The sequence below is a fragment of the Vicugna pacos genome, chromosome 10 (genome assembly GCF_048564905.1).
Source record: "Vicugna pacos chromosome 10, VicPac4, whole genome shotgun sequence".
In the NCBI taxonomy this organism is placed as follows: Eukaryota; Metazoa; Chordata; class Mammalia; order Artiodactyla; family Camelidae; genus Vicugna; species Vicugna pacos.
In genome coordinates this window covers 46,338,709-46,352,562 of record NC_132996.1, presented here as the reverse complement: position 1 = coordinate 46,352,562, position 13,854 = coordinate 46,338,709, and the positions used below count along the sequence as shown (strand labels likewise).

Here is a 13,854-nt window from a genome sequence, read left to right as displayed (position 1 = left end):
AAACCTTGATGGTAAACTGCACTCAGCTCCTGATTGACCAGAAAGGGGCGAGGGAAGGAGACCCTCATGAAAGTCAAAGAAAGATTGAAGAATCATCAGCAATCTAAATCAGGCTTTAAAATATTCCACAGTTAAACTCCTATTACCTGAAATCGGAAGGGCTAGGGGATCAAGGAGGAAGCGGTGTAGGTGTAGGTTCTAGACCCTGCTCTGATTCAACAAGAGAACCAACTCCATTTTCTGAACCCACTTAGGTAAGAGAGCTCATTTCAGGCCCCTGTTGCACCTTAGCCATGTTTCACACAACCCAGATAACCAAGCTTTGACTGCAAGTGCAATGACAAATCGACCCAATCATTTGTCTAGGTTTGGAAAGGAGATAAAGGTTCTACTGGAATAGGAAGGTAGGTTAGTCAAGACTGCCCAGGGCCAGGAAGTGAGAATGTATAGTGTCAAAGAGACCAGTGTGGATTCAGTAGGTGATACAGCGTCTGGTCTATAACTAGGTCAAAATTAATGTCAGGGATACTCCCTCAAATGTCAGGAATCCTCCCTCAAATGTCAGGAATCATGAAGAAATTCAGGACAGGATAAGAGCGTGTTGCCTATTACTGGTGGCAAAGCAGCTAAGCTACAAGAAGCCCCAGACATCCACAGATACGGACCAGAACCCAGGCTCTGCCCAACCTCAGTAGATCATTTTTAAAATTTCTGATCGTTTGTTTTCTCACATCTGTATGAGAGGATTTCATTGCTTGATCTTTCAGCAGTTTTCCAGTTTAGATATTCTATGAGCACTTCTATACAATACAGAATGAGATCAGAACTACTCACCTCTTCCAAAAGCACAAGAATGGTCTTCCTCCTCCCCTACCTCACATGGTCTTTGGATGCTTTGTGGAACTGTAATTTCCCTATCCAGGATACATACTATTTAGAGCACAAAGGATGCACAAAGCTGAGCAGGATTTCCCAAGGTGGTCCTACAGACCACGAATCCCATAATATTCCCTTCAAATAAAGCTTCATAGTAATAGCAGAAAAGACCCCATTTACAACGACCACAAAAGATGAAATATCTAGAAATAAATTTAACAAGAAATACGTGAGATCCATATAATAAAAAACTTAAAACTCTTGAGGGATTCAAAAAGGCTTAAACAAATGGGGAAAAAAAGCATTCTATATTGTTAGAAAGGAAGCTGCAAACTCAAAAAGATATCAACTCTCTGTAGGTAATCTACAAGGTTAGAACAATCCCATAAATATACCAGGTAGAACTGTTTTAATCAGACAAGCAAGTTTTAAAGTTCATTGTAAAAATAAACAAAAATGTATAGCCAGGAAAATTCTTAAAAAGAAGGGTGACAGGTGAACAAGCCTGCCAAATATTAAAACACACTATCAAGCCTTAATAATTAGAACAGCGTGCTATTGACACATGAATGAAAAGTGACCCATGAAATTATTAAAAGTTTGGAAAGAGACCTAAACACAGGAACTTAATAAATAATAAAAGTTGTGTTTCAAATCATTGGAGGCAAGATGAATTATTGAATAATTGTTGTTGGCACAACTGGTTAACTATCTGGGGGAAAAATGGATGTATAAACAATATTTCATTTCAGTATAAATTTCAAAAGAATCAACTATTTAAATGTAAGAATGAGAACATAAAAGTATTAAAAGAAACTATGGATAATTCTTTACAATTTCAGAGCAGAAAAAGCTTTTAAACTATGATTTTAAAAATCTAGGAGTCTTTAAAATGAAATTAATAATTTTGTTTACATTTTAAAAATCCTGGATGGCAAAAAAAAAACACAAAACAAAACAAAACAACCCATCATAACCAAAGATAAAAGGCAAAGAAATAATTAGGAAAAATATTTTCAATTCATATAACAAAGGGCTAATTTCTATAATACATAAAGAACTTTACAAATCAATAAAAACAGACCAACAATCCAACGAAGGGCAAAGTTCATAAAGAAATCACAAAAAAGTTAATGTAAACAGCTCTTAAATGTATGAAAGAATGTTCATCATTCTTAATAAGAAAAATATAAATTATTGCTACACCAAAAAAAAAAAAACCAAAAACCACTCTTCACCTATCATTTTGGCAAATCTCCAAAAATTTGATATGGCACTTTCATACTCTCTGTATTATATATACATTGAGTGAGGATTTCACGTCTGGGAATTAGTCTCACACATACAAAAATATCTACATATGAGACTATGTATTATAGCAATGTTTCTAATGTTTCTAATTTTTCTTAAAATTAGAAAAAATTACACATTCACAAAAGTTAGAATTGGCACATCCATGAAATGGAATGCTAGTGTGTTTAAAATATAAGGTGCTTTGTGACGTACTAACATGGAAAAATATTTGGTAAGAGAAAAAGTAGGTATATCTTGATGTTTATAACATGATATTTATTTAGAAGTAGAAACTATATATACATATTTGCTATGTATGAATATAGTATTTCTAGAAGGATATACAAGAAAATAATATTGCTTGTGGAGAGATGAACTAGATGAAGAAAAAAAGACTCTTGAAGTTTATACCCTTTTATACATTTTGAATTTTGAACCATATGACTATTACCTACTCAAAAATTAAACATATGAGACTTCTACAGAATTATCCTTTCTCTAAGAGATCCACAATGAACACCACCAAGATAAAGGCTCTGAGAAATCCTATAATGAACTTGTTTAACTGTTTATTCCAGCATTTTCCAAACATACTTGATTCTGAAACTCCTCTACTTAATACCTGTTCACATCCTGTGGTGCATGCTATGGTGGGAAACGCTGTCTCAGGCCCTTGAACTGTTCAGGGTTGCCCCAAGCCCTATGTCCTCAATGGAGAGTCCTACTCAAAGGACCCCATTCGCAATAACTTACTCTTAAGTGGAATCCTGTGGGGAGGGAACCAGTTATAGTTTCATCTCCTCCTCTGAGTGAATGGGAGAAAATCTCTTTCCTCTATCTACATGCTCTTTTCTATACCAAGCCAGAATTTTCAGCTGTGTTTTTTTTTAAAAACCAAACGTACTACATCATTTGATAAGGAGAATGCACATCTAGCCTTTGGCCATGTGAGCTTACGCAGGCATAAACAAGGCGTCAGGGGAGAGAGTTGTTAAATAAACATGAAGTGGCCAAGTAAGTGAAAGTCCTTTTTTTCACATTACAACCCAAAGGAAAAGAAACACAACACTTCTAATGGTATTTCCACATTGACCTTCCCTGTTGGGCGAGATTTCCATATAATTTACACACTTGACATCGCCCTGGCTATTGAGTTTAAACGAGCTTTTCAGATTGAGAAGTCAACTCTTTTTTGGAGCATCCCTCAACAGGGCCACTCTTTGGTACCGTTTGTGTTGACTCTCAGAGGGAAATTGTTGCACCATTTGGAAAAGTCAGTGTCAGGAAAAGCCCAACTAGAGACCATTCCTGGCCCTAATTAAGAGCAGAATGTCACAGAAGCGAGAGTGGAGAGCTTCCCAGAATCCTAATGCAGCTGGCTGAACTTCAGCAATGCAGAAGTAAAGAGATCGTCTAACAAAGTGGTTCTCACAGGGGTCCCCAGTCCAGCAGCATCAACATCACCAGGGAACATGGTAGACATTTTAGAAACTGAGTAATTATAATGCATGCTAGACTTTGAGAACTATTGCTCTAACAGAAGAGCCCCTAGTCATCATCCCCATGTAAGAGTGCTCAAGGTCCAAGAAGTGCTTCTTGGGAATTTGTTTTTAAGTTTCCTTTAAGTCCTGGTTTAGGGATTGAGTCTTTAGACTCATATTAACCATTATCATTTTGGAGGAAACAGTGGGGCTTTCTTTCTGGAAGACCCAGAGATGCAATTACTTCTACTTGAAAATAAGAAGAAGGATGAGGTGGAGAGTAAAGATGAGGAAGAGAAGAGGAAAAAGAAAACAAACAAAAAAAAATCTGGGCTTCCTGGCTAAGAAAATTGGCTTGTAGAGCTGGTACCTAAAAGAGTAACAACAGTTAAAAATATTGCAACAGGGGAAACAGCTAGAATGGAACTGATATTCAGGGATGACTAGAAAGTGGACCCATGTAGCCTCCTCAGCATGATATCTATGCTGTGATGAGTTACTTGGAAGTTGAAGAGACTCCTAGAGAGGAACTGACTCCCAATCCTTAGGGTCAAGCCCCCGTGGGCACAGGTTTCATGTGGAAGTGTGGATGAGTGGGGTGTATTGGGAGCAAAATAACAAATGGTTGTAAGTGGACATCAGAAAGAGAATTCATCACAGTGATAGGAGTCTAGCTAAAGGAACTGAACATTGTCCCAGGGCTCGGGGATGGAGGGGGAGCTGTTGGTACTCAACCCTTTTGGAAACTGGTTCTTGTATCTATTCTCCCCACTTCTCTGCTGGTGTGGAATCCCCTTGTGCAAAAAAAGGGCTAAGTGTGACGGTACAGAGCTGTGTCTTTAGTCTCTGAAGTCTGGAAAATTCTACTGGGAGTTCAAGATTTGCAGATACTAAGTACTATATATAAAATAGATACTACTTACTACTACTCTCCCTCCTGTACTGCACAGGGAACTATATGCAATACCTTGTAATGACCTATAATGAAAAAGACTATGAAAAGGAATATATATATATATATATATATATATATATATATATATATATGAATCACTATGCTGTAAACCGGAAATTAACACAACATTGTAAATCGACTATACTTCAATTAAAAAAAAATGTACTGGGAAAGGCACATACTTTGGAGTCAAACAGATAAAAGTTTAAAGTTCGACTCTGCCATTTACCAGTTTATAATCTTGGATAAATTACATCATTTCCCTCATTCTCATCTGTGGAATAGACAAGCCAGCTTTGTGGATCTGTTTTGCACTGCAATAATAATAAAACAAATGATCACTTTTGAAGAACCAGCCAGGTGTTCCACATACATGATTATCTCAATCTATCTTCATAACCACACATTGAGATAAATACCTTTTTCCCTTTTCACAGATTGGGAACAGCCCCAGATGGGTTAAGATATTAGCCCAAGATAAGTGGCAGAACCAAGATTTTCAAAGTCAGGTTGAATCTGACCCAGTATCCATGGTGCTTCCACTATGAGGCACTGTCTGTCAACAGTGTCAAGTACAGTGTCTAAGAGGAGGGGTCTACAAAGCTTAACTTTCTTTTTTTCCCCTTTCCTGCAATACTCTTCCTTCTACTTTCCAGGTCTGGCTGGCACTCTATGCTCTTCCAGATCACCTTTGTCAGAAGTGATGTTCTTTTGCCTTCTAACAGTGGTGACCCACACCACTCATGAGCTGTCTTTTGATTTCTCATCTACAGCCTGTCTACTGAGGCCAGAGAAAGCTACTTAAAGTGTCCATTGTCATCTCTCTTTTCTCTAGTGCCTGCCTTTTCCTCACCCCTAAGCTTGTAGACTTCTTATGCACTGGTCTTATCTTGTGTTCTCTGCCCCTGGGCCTCCCTGGTGTCTTGCACACCCTGGTTGCACTGAATTTGTTTAGCTCCGCCTCATCTTGTGTGTTGAGAGCTGTGGGTGGGAGGACCTGGAACCTCTCCAGTTGCCTGACTTGAAGAGAACTGCCCCTGTTTTGGGGTCCCTGTTTCCTCGCCACCATCACCGTGTTCTCTGGTTTTTCTGCGTGGAGGCCCATAGTAACAGATCTCCTCACTTGTCCTCTGCCTCACAGGATTCACTGTTCATACATACCCAGTAATAAATAACAACCTAGATGATTGTGTCTGGTAGCTAATTGACTGTGTGACACAGGCTACCAGCCTCTGGGGCAGCACAGCTGGCCGCTTGTAATTAAGCACCCTCATCCCAGCCTGACAACCCAGCTATGTCGAATCACAGAACAATTAGGCGTTTTTCGAGTGGGTGTCCCTGCCTGGGTTGGGGAGGTGGAAAACATCATATTAGTGTAGCTTATTGTACGTTTTCAGAACCCTATTGATTCTATGGGAAATCAACGCTGTGCTGTCATTGTGGTAAATGCTGTAGGAATTGGCAAGATCTGGAATAAATAATCTGTACCCTCCAGGACCACATAACTAAGTTGGGGATAGAAGACAAAATTAGAGTAAGTCTAATATGATAGATGTTGTGTGAGAGGTACGGGTACATTCCTCTGAGGTGAAAGGGTGTGTTTTGATTGAGAAATGGGGTAGTTAGCAGCATGAAAGATAGAATCACAATGTAGTACAGAGGTTCACATTAGAATCACCCAGGAGAGCAATTCAAAAACATAGGTTTCCAAACCTACCCAGTACCTATGGAATCAGAATCTCTGAGGGAAGATAAAGTCCGTAGTCACTATCTAGGTGTTTAAGAAATCCTGATGTAAACATGATTTAGGGCAGCTATTTAGTCATGGGTTCTGAAAGCTTTGACCTACTCTTATAAGGCTGGGTCACACCAGTTCCTTGAACCATGGACCCCCTCCATCCCAGCCTGCCCCTGCCGTAGCTCACTGAACCAAGGATGGGTATTCTATTCAAGCTGAGTTCCTTTGGACTCGAAATCAGAAATTCTAGCAGAGTAGCTGAGTATGCTGGACCTCAAATGTGAGTTGGAATCTGGGGCTAAGGGGGGGCAAGCATTTGAGAGCCATGCACAAAGAGGAAGAGAGACAAAGTGGTTCTGTCCCTGAAAAGTTTTAAGTTTCCAGTCCCAGTCCTTTATGAGAAATTTATACTTTTTGCACTAAGTTTCATGAGCATCTCTGTTTCCTTATAACTTTATTAACTAAAATTTGCTTGCATACGTTTTCCTTTCTCATAGGCATTATAGTTTATGGGGGACAGAACCTCAAAACTGGAAAGATTTCAGAAGCCAGCTTTTCCAGCTTCCCACCCAGTGCAGGATTGATTCTCTCTACTCCACTCTACTTGAAATTGCTTGACACCATGTTTGACAGAGTAGGTGCTCAACAATGTACCTGGGTCTTACGTCTTCTGAGAAAGGAAACTCAGTCCCTCAACTTTGGATGCTCTGACTATTAGAAAGTCCTCTTGTTCTTGGTCCCAGATCTTCCTAGAGCCATGCACAAAGAGGTAAAACCAGGTCATGAGCACAGCAGACAGACCTCTCCTGCTCACCAACCAGAGGCAGTGGTCAAAAGTGTCATGGTCAAAAAAGACATGGTCAAACGCGTCAGCTCTGCATTTAGGCAGTTTGCATTTACCCCTTGGCTCTGCCATCTGAGAAAATTACTTTTGTTTGGAACCTTATAAAATGAGGAGAGTACCTAACTTATACGGCTGTTGTTAAGATTACATGAATAGCGTGTAAGAAGTACTTCGAACACTGCCTAGCACAGAGTTTTCATTTAAAGACATACTCACTCTGTGCCAGGTAGTGTTCTAAGCACTGTACAAATTAATTAACTTATTTATTATTATGTCTGCTCAAAGTAAGTGCCAATGTTATCCCTACTTTACAGGTGAAGGAAATGAGCCATGGAGAAGTGAAGTGATTTACAAATGCAGGGTAAGAGGCAGAGTTGAGATACAAACCCCAAAGAGAGACCATCCTCTAAACTACTATACAACGTAGCATTTGGTAAGTCTTTCTTATTGTTATTGTTAGATGTGTGATCTTGAGCAAGTACTTTGGTCCCTTGGAGCCTCCATTTTCTCATCTGTGAACTGGGGAGAGCACCAATAGATGTTGTAAGGCAATGCATGAGGACCATCTGACATAGAATGTGAAACATACAATAGTCGTCAAAGGATGATCACGCTCGCTCGCTCTCTCTGTCTCTCTCTCTCTTTCTCTCTCTCTCGGTCTTCTCACTTCTTTAAATCTCCTTAGATTTCTTTCTGTGTTTATAAGAACATTCCCCAGCCCAAGGAGGCAGAGTCTGATCTAGCATAAAACCTGATTAGCTCCAGTTTTTCAGTGGCTGGTAGCTTAGCTTCACTCTCCTGAGGCTGTGTTGTCTGTTCCTTGGCCCCCTGGACGCTTGGCTTCAATTTCAGGGGGTTCAAAAGATTGTTCCACCCCTCTCCCAAGCTGGAATGCCCCCAAAGTTCCGCTGTGAAGGAAAGACTCTCCTATTGCTAAAGGGCGTGTCTTTCCATTTACTGAGTTTCTGCTTAGATGGGAAACTTCTGAAATGACTGGAATGCTCTTTAAAACACTCTCCATTCTCACTTGTCTGTTCAAAGTTTTTATCCTGTGGACACACCCAAGTCTTTCAGAGTGGTTTTAATGTTGGTAATTTACAAAAGACCCCAGAGTCATTCATTGCCGCTTTTGTGGTTGTGCAGGCTTTCATGGAATGGTTTGGCACATGGAAAACAATGTGCTAGTGAAATGGTTTGTGCTAACAATGTGCTAGTGACACCATTTATTCTAGATTTTGCTAGTTTGATCTGGTCTGAGAAGACAGAGGGCCAGCTGCAGATTTGGGGCACGACTGTGTCACACCTCCTTGGGGGCACATTTCCTCCTTTCCCTTCCTACCTACTGTCTCCCAGAAACTGATAGTTGACAGACAAGGATTCTAGTTCCCTTGTTGCCCTTCCAAGCTCGGTGATGATTAAAATCAGGGGTCAGCAAACTTTTTCTGTGAAGGGCCAGGCAGTAAATTTTTTAGGGTGTGTGAGTCATATGATCTGTGTCTCAATTACTCAACTCTACCATCGTGGCAAAGCAGCCACAGATAATATGTAAACGAATAGACCTGGTGTATCCCAATAAGACTTTATTTATAAGGCAGCAGGATGGACATCCAATTGAAGTCGTGATGAGAAGCCCTGTCATTGCAGAAAGTTCAGAAAAGACAGAAAGGCAGACCAAGAAGCAGCAGGCAGTTTATTGTAGTGGTCAAACACAAGGACCCCGGAGTCAGCCTGCCTGCATTAATGTTGTGGGGCTTTGAGTAGGTAACTTAATTTCTTCAAACACCAGCCTCTGTATCTATAAAAATGGGAATAATTATGGTATGTCCCTCATAGTGCCAATAGGAGAATGAAACGAGATAATCTAGGTGAGAAGTGGAAACCTATAGGCAAGCACTCTGTGGGTCTTGGCTGTCAGAGAGAGGCAGCAGATCACTGTGGGTGAGTGTGAGCTCACAAACCAGGACGCCTGTGTTCGCAGCCCAGCTCTGCCACTTACGAACTGAGACTGAGGGAAGTTACTGTGCCTCAGCTTCACCTGTGATAATAGTCACTGTCTCATAGGAATATTAGTCAGTCTCAGTCAGTTGGAGTTGCTATGACAAGTATACCATAGACTGAGTGGCTTATAAACAGCAAAAATCTATTTCTCATAGCTCTGGAGGCTGGAAGTCCAAGGTCAGGGTGCCAGCAGGGTCAGGTGCTTTCAGGCTACAGACTGTTGACTTCTCATTGTGTCCTCACATGACAGAAAAAGGTCTGGAGAGCTCTCTGGGGTCCCTTTTCTAAGTGTCTTAATCTCATTTATGAGAGTTCTACTCTTATGACCTGATCTTCTCCCAAAGGCATTGCCATGGTAGTGGTTTTCAGTTACTGTCCTTTCAAATAATATTGTGATCATGATCTTTGAGCACACAGCTCTTTGTTTGTTTTTAGATTCTCTCCTTAGGACAGTTTCTCCAAAGTGGAATTACTGGGTCAAAAGAATTTGCATCCTTCTAAGTTGTTGTATGTGTGTGCAAATTACTTTCCAAAATGAATGCACCAATTTACAGCATGGCCATAGCATTTACATTCACTGGACATCAATTTCCTCATCTGTCAAGTGAGGGTACTAAAGCCTGCTTGGTTTCCTTTACACAATTTTATTGTGGGAATCCACGTGTATGTTGACATGATTTGGAAACTGTCACGAGATCTATCACTGTAGTCATTTCTCTTTGGTGACAGCATCTGATTAGGCCAAGTGGCATGAGAGGTAGGAACGGTGTTCTAAACATGACCTTCCTCCGGGCAGCTGAGACTCCCCGTGGTGCACGCTGCCGACACATCCAATTCAATTAAGGTGATGGTACGTGGCAGCCCTGACCAGCCTTTCAGACTAACCCCAGTAAGCAACCGTTGCCATGATTTCATGACTGGAGTAACTAGTGTCTTAATTTAGGCTTTCTAAAGAGGAGCACTGCTCACTTAATAAGAATGATGTGGAGCCTTCTCCCAAGTGGGAAACAAGCTTACACAGTGGCCGAGGAACCAGCAACTCTCCCACTTCCAGATGTATGGGTGCTTATGAGTTTTACATACTTTATTACATATTAAGATAACGCTCTATCAGGTCAGCCAAGGCACCAGAATAAGCACCAAATTTTGACTAAGGAGACCCAGGCTTAATCCCCTAACTATGGCTTATTTGTTTGATCTTGGGCATGTTGTTTCTTTTCTCTGAGCTTCATTTTCCCAATGTTTAAAATAAGACAACTTTTACTAACCTCTCAGAATTCTTGGGAGACTTAAAAAAGATTAGACTGTCAAAGCACAAATTGAAAATCTAGCAAACTGCCACATATTAGGTGTTCAATAAAGGATAATAAAAGATAAACATGTTAAAACACGTATATATTGCATATTCTTGGCAGTTGCTCAAGATTATTTGTTAATGTTGTTTCTGTAACAATCATTTATTAGTTGAGCCAAAACTTTGCTTATTTGTCAACTTGTCCAGGAAGCATTTCTGGAATCCTTCTCCAAACCTTACCTCAGGTAGAACTAAAACCCGATTGAATAGATGCACCATTATTTTTTAAATAATTTATGGTTTTTAAAAACAAATTTGAGTTGTTGTTTGATTTTATAATAAATAATACTTTGATGAGTATCTGCATAAAGCTTTCTCCATACTCAGGGACTTATTTTGTCTTTTTTCATTTAGGATAGATTCCCCAAAGTGGAATTACTGGGTCAATGTGTATGTCTGCTTTTAAAGCTTTGGCTATATATTTTCAAATTTCTTTTTAGAAAGTTTTTAGTAATTTTCACTTATATATCACTCACATGCCTAGAATTTTACCTGACCCTAATATATGTACCTCCCACAAGCATCATTTATAATACCAGTGTATCATACTTTTCCCATGTTTCCCCCATGCATCTGGGATCTCCTGGAGCCAGATTTATTGAAATATGTTGAAACGTGAATGAATGAATGAATGAAAAGGAAATAATGAAAGAAAGGAGAAAGAAGGAAGGGAGGGAGAGATGGAGGAAGGAAGGGACAAGAAATGAGAGAAAGAGAGAGATCAAAGAGAGAGAGAAAGAGGAAGAAAAGAAGAGAAAGAAACAGAAAAAGTGAAAGAAAGAAAAAGAGAGAAGATAAAAAAGGAAAGAAAGGATAGATATAAAGAAAGAAAGATTGACCCAGAAGACTGTGCAGAATGAGAGAGATTAAGTATGAAAAGGAAAGAGTTTCTGCCCTTAGCTGCCAGCACTAATTAAAGCCTCCTATAGAGCACTTTTCCTCGAAGAGAGGGAGGGCGACATGTCACATACCATAAGGCGCATATGCATGAGTAAATAAATTGCCAACCAATACATTTTTAAAGGGAAGCCATTATGCTTATTTATTGAAGCTTTCAAGTATTACGTTGGATCCTGCAATGAAGTAAATTATTAAGCATCTCTGTATCTACTCTGAAAAGTATCATGGCTCCTTCTTTTGAGCTGTGTTTCTGTTTCGACTGAGTCCCTCTTCTGGGGCACATGGAGCACCTTCTTCTGGGGCACATGGAGCACTTTCTTCTATTTATCACCTGAGCTCTTCTTAAAAAAATGCCGGAGACCACCCCCTCCCAGTTTTTGCAGGAACCCTAGTACAGAAATTCTCTGTGCCTGGTTGATATGAGTGTTGAAAATCAAAGGAGTGTTTGTCTTATGTATTTTCCTGGGGCTGCTTTCTCCCAGTTCCCCCATTTTTCTACTACGTTCTCTTAATTTCTCCTCAGAGAAGATTGTTTTCTTTCCGAAGCCAGACATTGAAGACAGCCGACCCAGACTTTGAATGCAACGGGAGTTGTCAGTCATATGACTGCTTCCCCAACCTGCAGAGATTTCACTGTCAAAGTGAAGGCAAAAATAACCACATGACTCAGTCAAATGAAAGCAAATGAAAGGGCTAGAAAATTAGAAAAGGTTTCCAAGTCTATTTTTATAAATGCTCAGGCTCATTGAGTTCAGTGAATTCAGGTTTACCTTCCTGTCCTACCAGCTCCCCTGCATACAACTCTGGGGGTTCAAAGTCCCACAACCAGTTTCTGAGACGGGCTCAACCCCTTTGGTGTAGGATGTCTGTGGGCAGGGGACTCAACCCCGCCGAACTCAATTTCCTCAAATGCACAGAGAGGGTGTTAGCAGGAATTAACCTCACTACATGCTCTTGAGGACGAACTTAGATGAGGTACACATGTCAAATCATGGCACGATGCCTCTCTCTCCTCTTGTGCTTACACTTTTCCCCGTACAGAATCCATCTACCCTTCAAGGCACGTTCAAATACCACTTCTCAATTGAATTGTTCCCTGACCCACCTCTGAAATCGCAGATCATCAGTTACCTGCACATCTCATGTGGTTTGTCACCTATTTTGCCCTGGAGTTCTCTGTGACAGTCCTAGGCCCCAACACTTTTTATTTTTAACCCAGAGTGATAGAAACATAGATCCATTCCAATAAATCAGTGTTCCTTGCCTAACCAACTCATTCAGCGGGGCAATGGGATTTATAAGGCAAAAGCTTGTGGCAGGGTGGCGGGGGAGGCAGAATACCATTTATCAAAAATGAGACCTGGCATCTCATTTTCTCCAGTTGGGTGCTGCTAATGTGATCTTTCTGGTGGATCTAGGCTTTATCCCCTTTATTAGAATGTGAGCCTTTTGAGAGCCGAGATCAAATCATACATTTCTGTCCATCTCCCCTTAGTATCTGGCATAGTGTTTGCAGTAGACTTATTAAGAGCATTCCAACCCAATATTCCGAGATATCTAGGATGTCAGAGGAAAAAGTACTTGTTAAGCAAGGAAGCAAACTTGGATGCAATGCATTAAAATTTATTCGGGGAGACAATCACAGCACTTGTCACAATATGAAAACAACCCCAGGCAAACTCTCCCACTGAAGGAAAGTTACAGCGCCTTTTCATTCATGCCTTCATCCGGCAAGTACAAAGTGATAGCCTACTACTGTACAGGTCTCTGATCTCAACAAGTTTGCACTCAAGTGGAGGACCCACAAAACTGATCCTGGAAGCACTCCCTAGATGAATGAAAATGAAATGCCAGCTCTTGTGCTTAATAAATGGCCTGACTCATCTCAGATGAGGTTGGGTTCTCATTAGCTGGTCACAAATCTGTGTCCCTCATTCATCTAGAAGCTATTCAAGGGCAAGAGCCATGCATTAATCATCTTTCTATTCCGGCATGTGGAACAGCCCTTGACATTCATTCATAGACTTACTTACTCAATACCTTCTTAATGAGCAGCTACTATATGTCAGACTTCGTAGGTGTCCATCCTGGCTTAAGTACATCAAGGTCCACATCAAAGGAATATTACTTTAATTCAACTAAACAGCACATCTATAAAGCCCCTTCTGTTTGCTAGGCACTGGGGACACAGCAACTCAGACAGACATATTTCTTGCCCTTATAAGGCATTCAGTCCAGCAAGGGAGGACAGACGCTGAACAAGCAACAGGTACCCTAGGGAACATCTGTGTTGACGTACTAAATCCAACTGTCCATCACCTGGTCCCTTCTTGCAACTTGCTCTGCTGTGTGACTCATCTTGGTCTCCACCCTCCTTATTCCTTCCAATCTGACCTACCTCCACGGCCTCCGTGG

General features: G+C 40.6%; 1 protein-coding gene across 3 annotated transcripts in view; it reads left to right on the top strand.

Annotated features, from left to right (window-relative positions):
- The window catches only part of KIF18A (kinesin family member 18A), a 237,797-nt gene that overhangs the window by 171,596 nt on the left and 52,347 nt on the right, over positions 1–13,854 (top strand). For all 3 annotated transcript variants that reach the window (XR_012076642.1, XR_012076645.1, XR_012076643.1), the window contains exon 21: positions 7,502–7,620. The gene's annotated coding sequence lies outside the window, so the exon portion shown is untranslated. The remainder of the gene's footprint in view (positions 1–7,501; positions 7,621–13,854) is intronic.